The 12,043-nt window shown below is 41.2% G+C and overlaps 1 non-coding gene across 1 annotated transcript; it reads right to left on the bottom strand.

The window, feature by feature from the left end:
• Positions 1-1,526: 1,526 nt before the first annotated feature.
• Positions 1,527-1,637, bottom strand: LOC133793311 (small nucleolar RNA R71). The gene has a single exon (XR_009874760.1). It is a non-coding gene; the product is annotated as a small nucleolar RNA R71 (small nucleolar RNA).
• Positions 1,638-12,043: the final 10,406 nt, after the last annotated feature.

The raw sequence follows: 12,043 nt of genomic DNA, 5'->3' as shown, positions 1-12,043 counted from the left end.
TGAATAGAAAAAAAATGTTATTCAAGTTTAAAACATTAGAGATTAGGTATTTTAAGGAAGAAGGATTAGGGTTTTCTAATTACGTATTTTCAGAGCATTCTTGACGGCTAAGCTTATTTTTCTGTATTTTTCTTCTTTAATTTCATTTTGAGTTTTAGATATTAAGGATGATAACATTTACTTTTATGGCGTTAGCTTTGTTTGTCATGAACTAAATATTTTTCTCTAGGGTTTAATGTAGTCACTTTGGATCTTGTTGATTTTCTATTAAGTGCAATTTTACTCTTCTTCTTTTACTCTTAATCTTTACTGGTTTGTGTTTAATGCTTATAATTTATTGGCAATTTATTGTATGATTAATGATTTAAATTCAAGATTTGAGAGGGGAAAGTTAAATATTCTATAGCCATTGAGACATAGATTGCATATCGGACGATAGTATCTATATGATTTGTGTAGTTTTTAGGGTTATGATGTTTATGCCTGCTATGTGTTAAAATCTGTCACAGATATATAGAAGATTTGCATATAGGTTGATGTCTTTTTATCTTGAAAAGAATTAAGATTTCTTTTGATACCCCACTATTGAGATAGAATTAGAAGATTGAATTGTGCTGAAATAGTTAAATTGACAAGTGAATTAGTTGATGAAATTAATATCGTAGTTCTTTATTCTTGAATTACTCATTATTATTATTTTGTTTACTTCAGTTTTTATAACTAGTTTATTAATTAATCTGAATTTCAATAGTCAAATAGAAATCAAGAGTAAATTATTGGTACTTGGATTATGTGGGACGATCCCGTTCTTACAGAAAATGATTACTTGTCAAGCCCACGTATACTTGCGTGTGTTATTTTACCGATCAAGTTTTTGGCGCCGTTGTCGAGGAGTATTTGATCAATATCAAATAATTGATTCTTGTTCTAATTTGGCTTCTCTTTGACATTTTAGTTAATATATTTCCTTGCTTGCCTTGTGATTTCAGGGTTAATTTGTGAATGTGACGTCAAAGAGTGGTGTCACTAGTGACTATTGATCCTAAGATTGAGAAGACGTGTAAGAGGAATAGAAAACAGAAGAGGTTAGAGAGAATGGTTGAGAATGTGAATAATGGTGTCAACAACAATGCAAATCTGGGTAATGCAGCAGCTGAGGCTGATCTGCCATTAAGAAATTATGTACTCCCTACTGTTACGGTGATACATTCAAATATTCGTCCTCCTACTGTCGAGGCGAATAAATTTGAGATAAAACCCTTGATTATTTAGATGGTACAGAATTGTGTACAATTCGAGGGATTGCCAAATGAGGATCCAAATATCCATATCACCAATTTTTTAGAGTTTTGTGCAACATTAAAAATGAACGGGGTGAGTAACGATGCCGTCAGATTAAGATTATTCCCTTTTTCATTAAGAGACAGAGCTAAGAGTTAGTTGAATTCATTACAAACCAACTCTATAGCCACTTGGAAAGATTTGGCACAAAAATTTCTTGGTAAATATTTTCCCCATGCTAAGTCAGCCCGATATGGAGGAGAATTTTATAATTTCCATAAGCTGGATGAGGAGTCCTTATATGATGCGTGGGAACATTTTAAAGAGTTCTAAAGAAAGTGCCCACATCATGGAATAGAGAAGTGGTTGTTGGTGCACACGTTTTATAATGGTTTGGGGGGGGGGGGGGGGGGGGAGGGGGGGGATACATGTACCATTATTGATGCAGCATTGGAAGGAGAATTAATGAGAAAAAGCACTAATGAAGCTTATGAATTACTGGAATAGATGGCCATGAACAACTACAATTGGCCCACTGAGCGTGAGACTAAAAAGGTAGCAGGAGCCTTAGAGGTCGATCCTATTGCTTTATTGACCGCTCAAGTGGCATCTCTAACCAAGCAATTGCAACAGAATAACCTCGCAACCCAAGAAATGCAAGCACAGAATGTAATGAGTTATGAGATTTGTGGGGGTCCGCATTCTTATGAGCAATGCCCGAGCACTGCTAGTTGCTCAACAGACGTGAATAGTTTTCCTTTGGAACAGGCACGGGCTATTGGTAACTTCCCAAGACCTTCCCAAAACCCTTACTCAAACACATATACTCCTGCGTGGAAGAATCATCCCAACCTGTCTTGGATAAATAACCAAGGAATACAGCCACAATATACATAGTATCCAACTGAACACCCACCTCACCAACCAACCTATGAACTGTACTGAACCCACCAACAGCTCAACCTGACCAATTAAGTCAATTCATTATAAAGACAAGGTCTTCAATTAGGAATTTGAAGACACAAATGGGTCAGTTGGCTAAACTACTTTCTAGTAGACGACAAGGGAATTTGCCTAGTTCCACAAAAGTGAATACCAAAGAACAGTGTCAAGCATTCACTTTAAGGAGTGGGACTACTTATAAGGGGCCTTCAGTTTCAGTTCCAGAGGAAGAGGTGAAGATTCAGGATAAACAGGCAGCTACACCAGAGCAGAAGAGGGTCACTGATGATTTTTAGAAAAAGGGTAATCCAAAAGTGGATATTGTGGAACCTACTCCTAAATTACTGTATCCTCGGAGGTTTAGGAAAGTGAATCTCGATAAGAAATTCTCCAAGTTTCTTGAGATGTTTAAGAAAATTCACATCAATATACCATTTGCTGAGGCTTTGAACAAAATGCCCAGCTATGTGAAGTTTATGAAGGATATAATATCCAAGAAAAGGTGAATGGAGGATTTTGAGATAGTGGCTTTGACGGAGGAGTGCAACACCATCTTACAGAGGTAGCTCCCTCAGAAATTAAGGGATCTAGGCAGTTTTACTATCCCATGCACCATCTAAAATATTTAGTGTGAGCGAATTCTTTGTGATTTGGGTGCCATTATTAATTTAATGCCATTGTCAGTTTATCGGAGATTGGGGTTAGGAGAAGTGCGCCCCACTACAGTTAGCTGACAGGTCTATTAAGCATCCTCGTGGGATTCTAGAGGACGTCCTAGTAAAGGTAGATAAATTCATTTTCCCAATGAAATTTGTTGTATTAGATATGGAGGAAGATGAGAATGTGCCTATAATATTAGGAAGACTATTTTTAGCCATGGGGCAGGCGTTAATTGATGACCAGAAGGGTGAGTTAAGGCTGAGAGTACAAGGCGATGAGGTAGTTTTTAATGTCTTTAAAGCCTTGAAATACCCTTCAGCTAGTGACAATTGTTTCAATGTCAGTGTATTGGGGGAACAAAGTGAAGGGGTCAAGTCTATTGACGACCCACTTGAGTTGAGTTTGGTCGTAAGTCAAGAGGAGTGGGATGTGTAACACCCTGGATAACCAAGGTCGTTATACTGTGTGATTATAAAGGTGCAAGACTTGCTAATCAAGTCATATAGTTGAAAACATGAACTTAAAGTCGTAATGACGTTAGGGTTAAAATATTTTGGTCATAAACATAAAATTTCTCATTGAAATAAACGTTTAATACATGGGATCCCAAAATAGGTTTTAAAGGACAGTTTACAAAATTTCAAAGTTTATGTACAACCAAAAGCCACTCTAATGGAAAAATAGGCACTTCAGGTTCTCCTGTCCCTGTACTAATCATCGGCCGGATCAGCTGACTATGTATATTCTGCCCCAGAGCTCCCCAACTCAGGACTAGTCCACTTTGCCCTTGCCTTTACCTGCACCATGTAGCACCTGTGAGCCAAGGCCCAGTGAGAAAACCATAACAAAGAACATAAATGATAATCAACAGTCAGATAATTCACAAATCATCAATCAGAAACTCAGCAAGTCACATCACTCACATAATCAATGATATCAATCTGTAAACCAATAATCAATTATCTAGATAAAAAGCATGCCATAATCATCATATTCATAACAATAAACATATAACAATATCCAGGGTCGACGCCCTTAGGCCGCACCCTCTGATTGTCCCACTAACTTCGGCTCGCTTCGGTCGAGCTCATTGATTATATACTTAACCTCAGCTACCAGTGGTCAAGCTGCGTCCTGTGCACAAACATAGATTCCGACACCCTTAGGCTGGTTATCTCATGTCCCCATGGCATAATACCATCATATGACACCACATACAAGTATAGGGAACTCTTATTCCCAACATAACCACATAACCAAGTGTAGTTTTCTTACCTTTGATTCCGAGCTCTTTAGTTAAAAGAAACGATCCTCAAGCACGATCCCGACCGAGCCCTAGCGCACACCTAGTCACATTCCATAAAGTAGAACCATAATTTAATCTCAATTCCATAACCCAACTTCAAGACCAATCCCAAGCTCTCGGGAAGCCCAATTCAACCAAATAGGGTGGTGGAATCGACCCTCGAGCCCCCAAGCAAAAACCCTAAGAAAAATACCCAAAACCCATTTCTGGAGGCAGGGTAGCACTACAACACCACTAGGTGGGGGCTACAGTGCTAAAGACAAGGAAAAAATCCCCCCAGAAAACGAAGCCTAGCGCTGTAGCACTCCAATGCTAGCGCTACAGTGCTACAACCAGCACATGTAAGATTTTTCTGGGTTTTTCTTCGAACTTCCCCCAGCCAAAGCTCCAAAAATCCATCCCAATTTTCCACCAAACTCAAAATCAAGTCCTTAAACCTCTATATCTCACCCAATACAGCCTAGTAACATCAAAAACTAGCTAAAAGCATCATCAAACATAGAAACCCAAACTTGAGCTTTATCTTGAACCAGAAAATCCAGACAATTAAGGTCAAGATTTAATACCTTTGATGAAAGAATCCGACCCTAGGTTGCTTCAATGTCCTTCCAATCTTCAATTCTCAGACTCTCAAGCTTAGGTTCCTCATAACTTCATCCTAAACCCAGATTTCAGAAATCAAAATCCAAAACTCTCAAGAACATTAAGCAGAATTCAAAACCAGAAAATGATGTTCCTACCTCTTCTAGATTTCAAAATTCCTAAAGATTACTAGCTGTAAATCCTCCTCCAAAGCTTGATTTTACTCCCAAATTCCTGAAGAAATTCAGCTTCTAAACTTCAGCTCCTCCTTTCCCCTTTGAACCCTTGAACTAAATGACCAAACTCCTCTACAAAAGCCTAAAACGTAAAGGCTAACTTCAATTGAGTTTATCTCATTTAAAAACCTAAATGACCTTTCTACCCCTCCTTCTAAACACTTCCTTCCTAAACCTCAAGGGTAACCCAGTTATTCCACCCTTTGCTAAAATACCATTTTTCCTTTCTTATTTCACCAATACCACTAACACCAAGGTTACTAATGGTTACCACCTCAACTAACCATTACTTACCACAATCATGACTCTTAACTAGTACCGCGGAACAGGATCGCCTCAAGCCTTATACTGCAAATACATCCACATAATAATGTGGTCTTAACAATCTATCACAAATAATCGCGTTTATGCCCTCAACGGGCTAAAACTACGATTATGCCCTTATAATCTAAACAGGGCCTACATGCATACTAATACTCATAATCATGCATCTCATATATCCATATAATCATATAAGCATGCTTATCACATAATAATGCATTTAATCATTTAAATCACTCATAAACAAATTATGCCCTCCCAGCACACTAATCAAGGCCCTTAAGCCTTATTAGTAATTTTGAGTCGTTATAAATATCCCCCCTTACTGAGAATTTCGTCCTCAAAATTTTACCTGAATAACTCAGGATATTGATCCTATATCGTTGATTCAAGCTCCCAGGTCGCCTCCTCGACCCTACTATTATTCCATAATACTTTAATCAAAGGAATTGTCTTATTTTGTAGAACTTTATCCTTCTGATAAAAAAAATATAAACGGGTCGCTCCTCATAAGACAAATCGGTCTGCAATTCCAAGTCTACATACTTTAACACATGTGTCGTATATGAGGCATACTTCCGTAGCATAGAAACATGGAACACATCATGAACTCCTGACAACGACGGTGGCAAAGCTAACCTATAAGCCACCTACCCGATCCTCTCCAGGATCTCATAAGGTCCAATGAATCTATGTCTTAGCTTGCCCTTCTTCCGAAACCTCCTCACCCCTCGCAGTGGTGAAACTGGCACAAACACGTGATCTTTAACCTGGAACTCCACGTCCCTACGCTTAGGATCAGCGTAGCTTTTCTGTCTTCTCTGTGAAGAGAGCATCCTAGCTCAGATCTTCTCAATAGCTTCATTTGTCTTCTGAACCATATCTGGCCCTAAACACTTCCTCTCACCCATCTCATCCCAATGAATGGGTTATCTACATCTTCTCCCATATAACATCTCATATGGAGCCACTCCAATCGTTGACTGGTAACTGTTATTATATGAAAACTCAATCAACGGGAGATACTTACTCCATGATCCTTCAAAATTGATCACGCATGCCCTAAGCATATCCTCCAACACATAAATCATCCTCTCAGACTGTCCATCAATCTGAGGATGGAAGGTTGTGCTGAACTTCAACTGAGTCCCCATAGCCTTCTACAAACTACCCCAAAACTTAGAGGTAAAGATAGGATCTCAATTTGACACTATGGACTTAGGAACCCCATGGAGACGTACGATCTCCCTCACATATAACTCTGCATACTGATCCACTATATATGTTGTCTTTACTGGAAGAAAATAAGCTGACTTGGTGTATCTGTCCACTATCACCAACACCGAGTCATGAAGCCCTATTGTCCTGGGTAAACCTCCCACAAATTCCATCGTAATATCCTCCCATTTCCACTCGGGAATACCCAAAGGCTGAAGCAACCCTGCTGGTCGCTGATGCTCAGCTTTCACCTACTGACAGGTTAAACATCTGGCCACGTACTCCACCACATCCTTCTTCATCCCGGCCCACCAATACAACGTCTGTAGATCTTGATACATCTTCGTGGTACCCGGATGAAGTGAGTATGATGTAGTATGTGATTCATCCAATATCTCACGTCTAATTCCCACATCATTCGGAACATAGATCTGACCCTGGTTCCGTAGCAGACCAACCTCAGAAATAGAATAGTCCTTAGCTACTCCCGCTAAGACATTCTCTCTAACTTCCTGTAATTGAGCATCCACTAGCTGACCTTCCTTAATCTGCTCTAGCAGGGTCGACTACAGAGCAATGTTGGCCAACTAGCCCACTACCAATTCTATCCCCGCTCTGGCCATCTCATCAGTTAACTCTCTCAAAATCTGAGAGGAACTATATAACTGACTCGGGCCCCTCCGACACAATGCATCCGCCACTACATTGGCTTTCCCCGAATGATAAAGAATATCACAGTCATAGTCTTCTACTAACTGTAGCCAACATCTCTACCTCATGTTCAGGTCCTTCTGCATGAAGAAGTACTTTAAACTCTTATGATCGGTGTATATCTCTCACTTCTATCCGTACAGATAATGTTGCCTAACCTTCAGTGTGAATACCACAACTGCTAACTCTAAATCATGGGTAGGATACTGCTACTCATACTCCTTCAGCTGTCGTGATGCATAAGATATAACCTTCTCGTTCTGCATCAACACACAGCCCAAACCCAAACTTGATGCATCGCAATAAACCACAAACTTTCCTTCCTTTGAAAGAAGACTCAGCACAGGTGCAGTAATAAGTCGTCGCTTCAATTCTTGAAAATTGTTCTCACACTTGTCTGACAAGAGGAACTTCAAATTATTTCATGTCGATTCTGTCATTGGTGCCACAATATTCGAGAACCCTTCCACAAATCGTCTATAGTAACCTACTAACCTAAGGAAGCTCCGAACCTCTGAGGTGTTCCTTGGCTTCGGCCAATCTCTCACTACCTCTACCTTAGATGGATCCACCTTAATCCCATCTTCGCCAACTATATGTCCAAAAAATTTCACTTCTGGTAGCCAAAACTCACATTGATTAAACTTAGCATACAATTGGTGCTCCCTCAACCTCTGCAAGACTTGTCGAAGATGTAACACGTGCTCTGCCACTAAACTGGAATATACTAAGATATCATCAATGAAGACAATGACGAACTGATCCAAGAAGTCCTTGAACACCCTGTTCATTAAGAACATGAAGGTTGCTGGGGCATTGGTCAAACCAAACGATATGACCAGAAACTCATAGTGTCCATACCTCGTTCGGAAGGTCGTCTTCGATATATCCTCGTCCTTGATCCTCAGCTGGTGATAACCAGATTGAAGATTAATCTTCGAGAATACCGTCTTCCCTTGGAGCTGATCGAACAAGTTGTTAATCCTTGGTAGAGGATACTTATTCTTGATAGTCAACTTGTTCAATTCCTTGTAGTCTATACACATCCTCAAAGTCTTGTCCTTCTTCTTCACAAACAAAACTGAAGCACCCCATGGCAAGTTGCTCAGCCTGATGAACCCCAAATCCAAAAGCTCCTGTAACTGTATCTTCAATTCCTTCAGTTCTGTCAGTGCCATTCTATATGGTGCCCTCGACACTGGCTCTGTCCCTGGCGCTAACTCAATAACAAAATGAATCTCCTTGTGCAGCGACATCCCTGGTAAATCCTCAAGGAATATATCCAAGAACTCACAAACTAATTTGGTCTCCTCCGACCCTGCTAGCAACACTCTGGTAGTATCCACAACACTAGCCAGGAAACCTACACATCCTCCCTGTAATAAGTACCTGGCTGTCAGCGCTGATATAATGGGTACGCAGGGTCCACATACCGCACCGACGAAAACAAAAGGATCCTCTCCCTCATGTTCGAAGGTCACTTCTTCTTCCTACAGTCAATAGTAGCTCCGTATCTAACCAACCAATTCATGCCCAAAATCATGTCAATGTCCTCTATACATAACTCAATCAAGTCTACCATCACTGGCAGTGCTCTAATCCACCTCCTAGAAACTACTGATTCCCCTGTAGGCAATATAGTCCCAAACCCGGCAGTACAGTATTCACTAGGTCTGCCCAGTCTATCAATCACCTTACTAGAAACAAATGAATGTGTAGCACCAGAGTCAATCAATACAGTGGAAGGAGAGCCAGCACTAGAAAGCTGACTTGTCACCACCAAGGGACTAGCCTCGGCCTCTTCCGACGTCAGGGTGAACACTCGAGCTGGAGTCAAGCAGTCCACCTTCCCCGCTCCCCTTTTCTTCACTTTTGGGTAGTCCTTCTTGAGGTGTCCTACCACCCCGCACACATAACAAGCCTTAGCCCAACATATGTCCGGATGGCGTCTTCTGCACCTCGTGCACTCTGGATAGCTCCTCCATGTATCACCGCCTCCCTGACGGCCACCCTGAGTACCTCGACCTCTCCTATCAGGACCAGGAGCGGTCGAAGTATCATGGGTCTTCCTCTTTAGATCACTAGGGCCTCTGCCCCTACCAGATCTAGAATATGGAGGCACCCCTCTACAGCCCTCCCGCCTTGTAGCACCCTCCCTCCAGATTTTGTTCTCCGCTTCCTCAGCAGTAAGAGCCTTCTCAATAGCCTGGGCATAAGTTGTTCCCCCAGGTACTGTTGTAATCCTCACATCTCGGGCTATCATAGCATTAAGACCTCTGATAAATCTGTCCTGCCTAGCTGCATCAGTAGGCACAAGATCTGGTGCGAACTTCGTAAGTCTGTCAAACTTCGGGCATATTCTATAACTGTCATGCTGCCCTGAACCAATCCCACGAAATCATTAACCTTCGTTGCCCTGATGGCAACATTGTAATACTTCTGGCTGAACAAATCCTTGAATCCATCCCAACTCATAGTAGTAACATCCCTGGTCTGTGATGCCACTTCCCACCAAATGCAGGCATCCTCTCTCAACATATATGCGGCACAAGCCACTTTGTCATGACCCTCTACCCTCATGAAATCTAAAATAGCAATAATCATACTCATCCACTGCTCGACCTTCAGTGGATCTGGTCCTTCCTCAAAAGTTGGAGGATGTTGTCTCCTGAATCGTTCGTACAACGGTTCCCACTTATTCGCAACCTTTTTTGGCTGTAAGTTTGGTACCACTACAGGTGGCACAATAGGGGCAACACTCCCTGACAGAGCCTGTTGTCTCAGTAGTCAGATCTGTTCATCTTGGCTCTGAAGCTGGGCTTACATATCTGCCATAACCTGCAGCCAGTTCTCAGGGACTGGCGGAGGGTTCTGGCCCTGGTCATCATCCCTTGCCTTAGACCTAGTGCCGGTATGTCGTACAGATCGTCTTGGATGCATAGTTATCCAAGTTAATCTACAATCAACAACTCAACGGTCAAACTATGATGACAAGGTAATAGTCCTTCCATAATCCACCATTGGAACACAACCAACCATAAGCAATCAAGATATAACAGTTTATTCAAATATTCATTAACATACAACAGCAATGCTAATAAGCATGCCTCAATATCAACAAACAACAGTTAAGGACCAGGCCCTATCAGTATCTCATGCTCCCTAATAATCAATAGATATCATCATTCATATTTCTTTCCAATCATTTAAGCATATGAACATGTATACACAATTACTAAACCCTGAGTCAAGCTTGTCTTTAGCAGCGAATGTACATGTCCATCCAGTCTACAGGAACCCTTAAACCTAGGACGCTCTGATACCAAGTTGTAACACCCTGGATAACCAAGGTCGTTTCACTTTGTGATTATAAAGGTACAAGACTTGCTAATCAAGTCATATAGTTGAAAACGTGATCCTAAAGTCGTAATTAGATTAGGGTTAAAACATTTTGGTCATAAACAGAAAATTTCTCATTGAAATAAACGTTTAATACATGGGATCCCAAAATAGGTTTTAAAGGATAGTTTACAAAATTTCAAAGTTTTTGTACAACCAAAAGCCACTCTAATGGCAAAATAGGCACTTTAGGTTCTCCTGTCCCTGTACCGATCCTCGGCTGGATCAGCTAACTATGTACATTCTACCCCAAAGCTCTCCAACTCAGGAGTGTTCCACTTTTCCCTTGCCTTTACCTGCACCACGTAGCACCTGTGAGCCAAGGCCTAGCAAGAAAACCATAACAGAACATAAATGATAATCAACAGTCAGATAATTCACAAATCATGAATTAGATACTCAGCAGGTCACATCACTCACGTAATCAATGATATCAATCTGCAAACCAATAATCAATTATCCAGATAATAAACATGCCATAATCATTAGATTCATAGCAATAAACATATAACAATATCCAGGGTCGACGCCCTTAGGTCGCACCCTCTGATTGTCCCACTGACTCCTGCTCGCTTAGGCTGAGCTCAGTGATTATATACTTAACCTCAGCTACCAGTGGCCAAGCCACGTCCTATGTGAAAATATAGATTCTGGCTCCCTTAGGCCATTTATCTCATGTCCCCGTGGCATAATACCATCATATGACATCGCATACAATTATAGGGAACTATTAGTCCCAACGTAACCACATAACCGAGTGCAGTTTTCTTTCCTTTGATTCCGAGAACTTTGGTTAAAAGTAACGATCCTCGAGCACGATCCCAACTGAGCCATAGCGTACACCTAGTCACATTTTATAAAGTAGAACCATCATTAAATCTCAATTCCGTAACCCAACTTTGGGACCAATCCCTAGCTCTCGGGAAGCCCAATTCCACCAAACGGGGTGGTGGAATCGACCCCCGAGCCCCCAAGTAAAAACCCTAAGAAAAATACCCAAAACCCATTTCTGGAGGCAGGGTAGCGCTACAGCACCACTAGGTGGGTGCTACAGCGCTACCGACAGGGAAAAAATCCCCCCAGATGATGAAGCCTAACACGGCAGCGCTCAAATTCTAGCGCTACAGTGCTACAACCAGCACATGCAAGATTTTTCTGGGTTTTTCTTCGAACTTCCCCCAGCCAAAGCTCCAAAAATCCATCCCAATTTTTCATCAAACTCGAAATCAAGTCCTTAAACCACTATAGCTCACCCAATACAACCTAATAACATCAAAAACTTGCTAAAAGTATCATCAAACACAGAAACCCAAACTTGAGCTCTAAAGCTCAAGAACACCATCTTGAACCAGAAAATCCAGACAATTAATGTCAGCATTTATTACCT

This window comes from Humulus lupulus, chromosome 7 (genome assembly GCF_963169125.1).
Source record: "Humulus lupulus chromosome 7, drHumLupu1.1, whole genome shotgun sequence".
NCBI lineage: Eukaryota > Viridiplantae > Streptophyta > Magnoliopsida > Rosales > Cannabaceae > Humulus > Humulus lupulus.
This window is presented reverse-complemented; position numbering and strand designations above follow the sequence as displayed.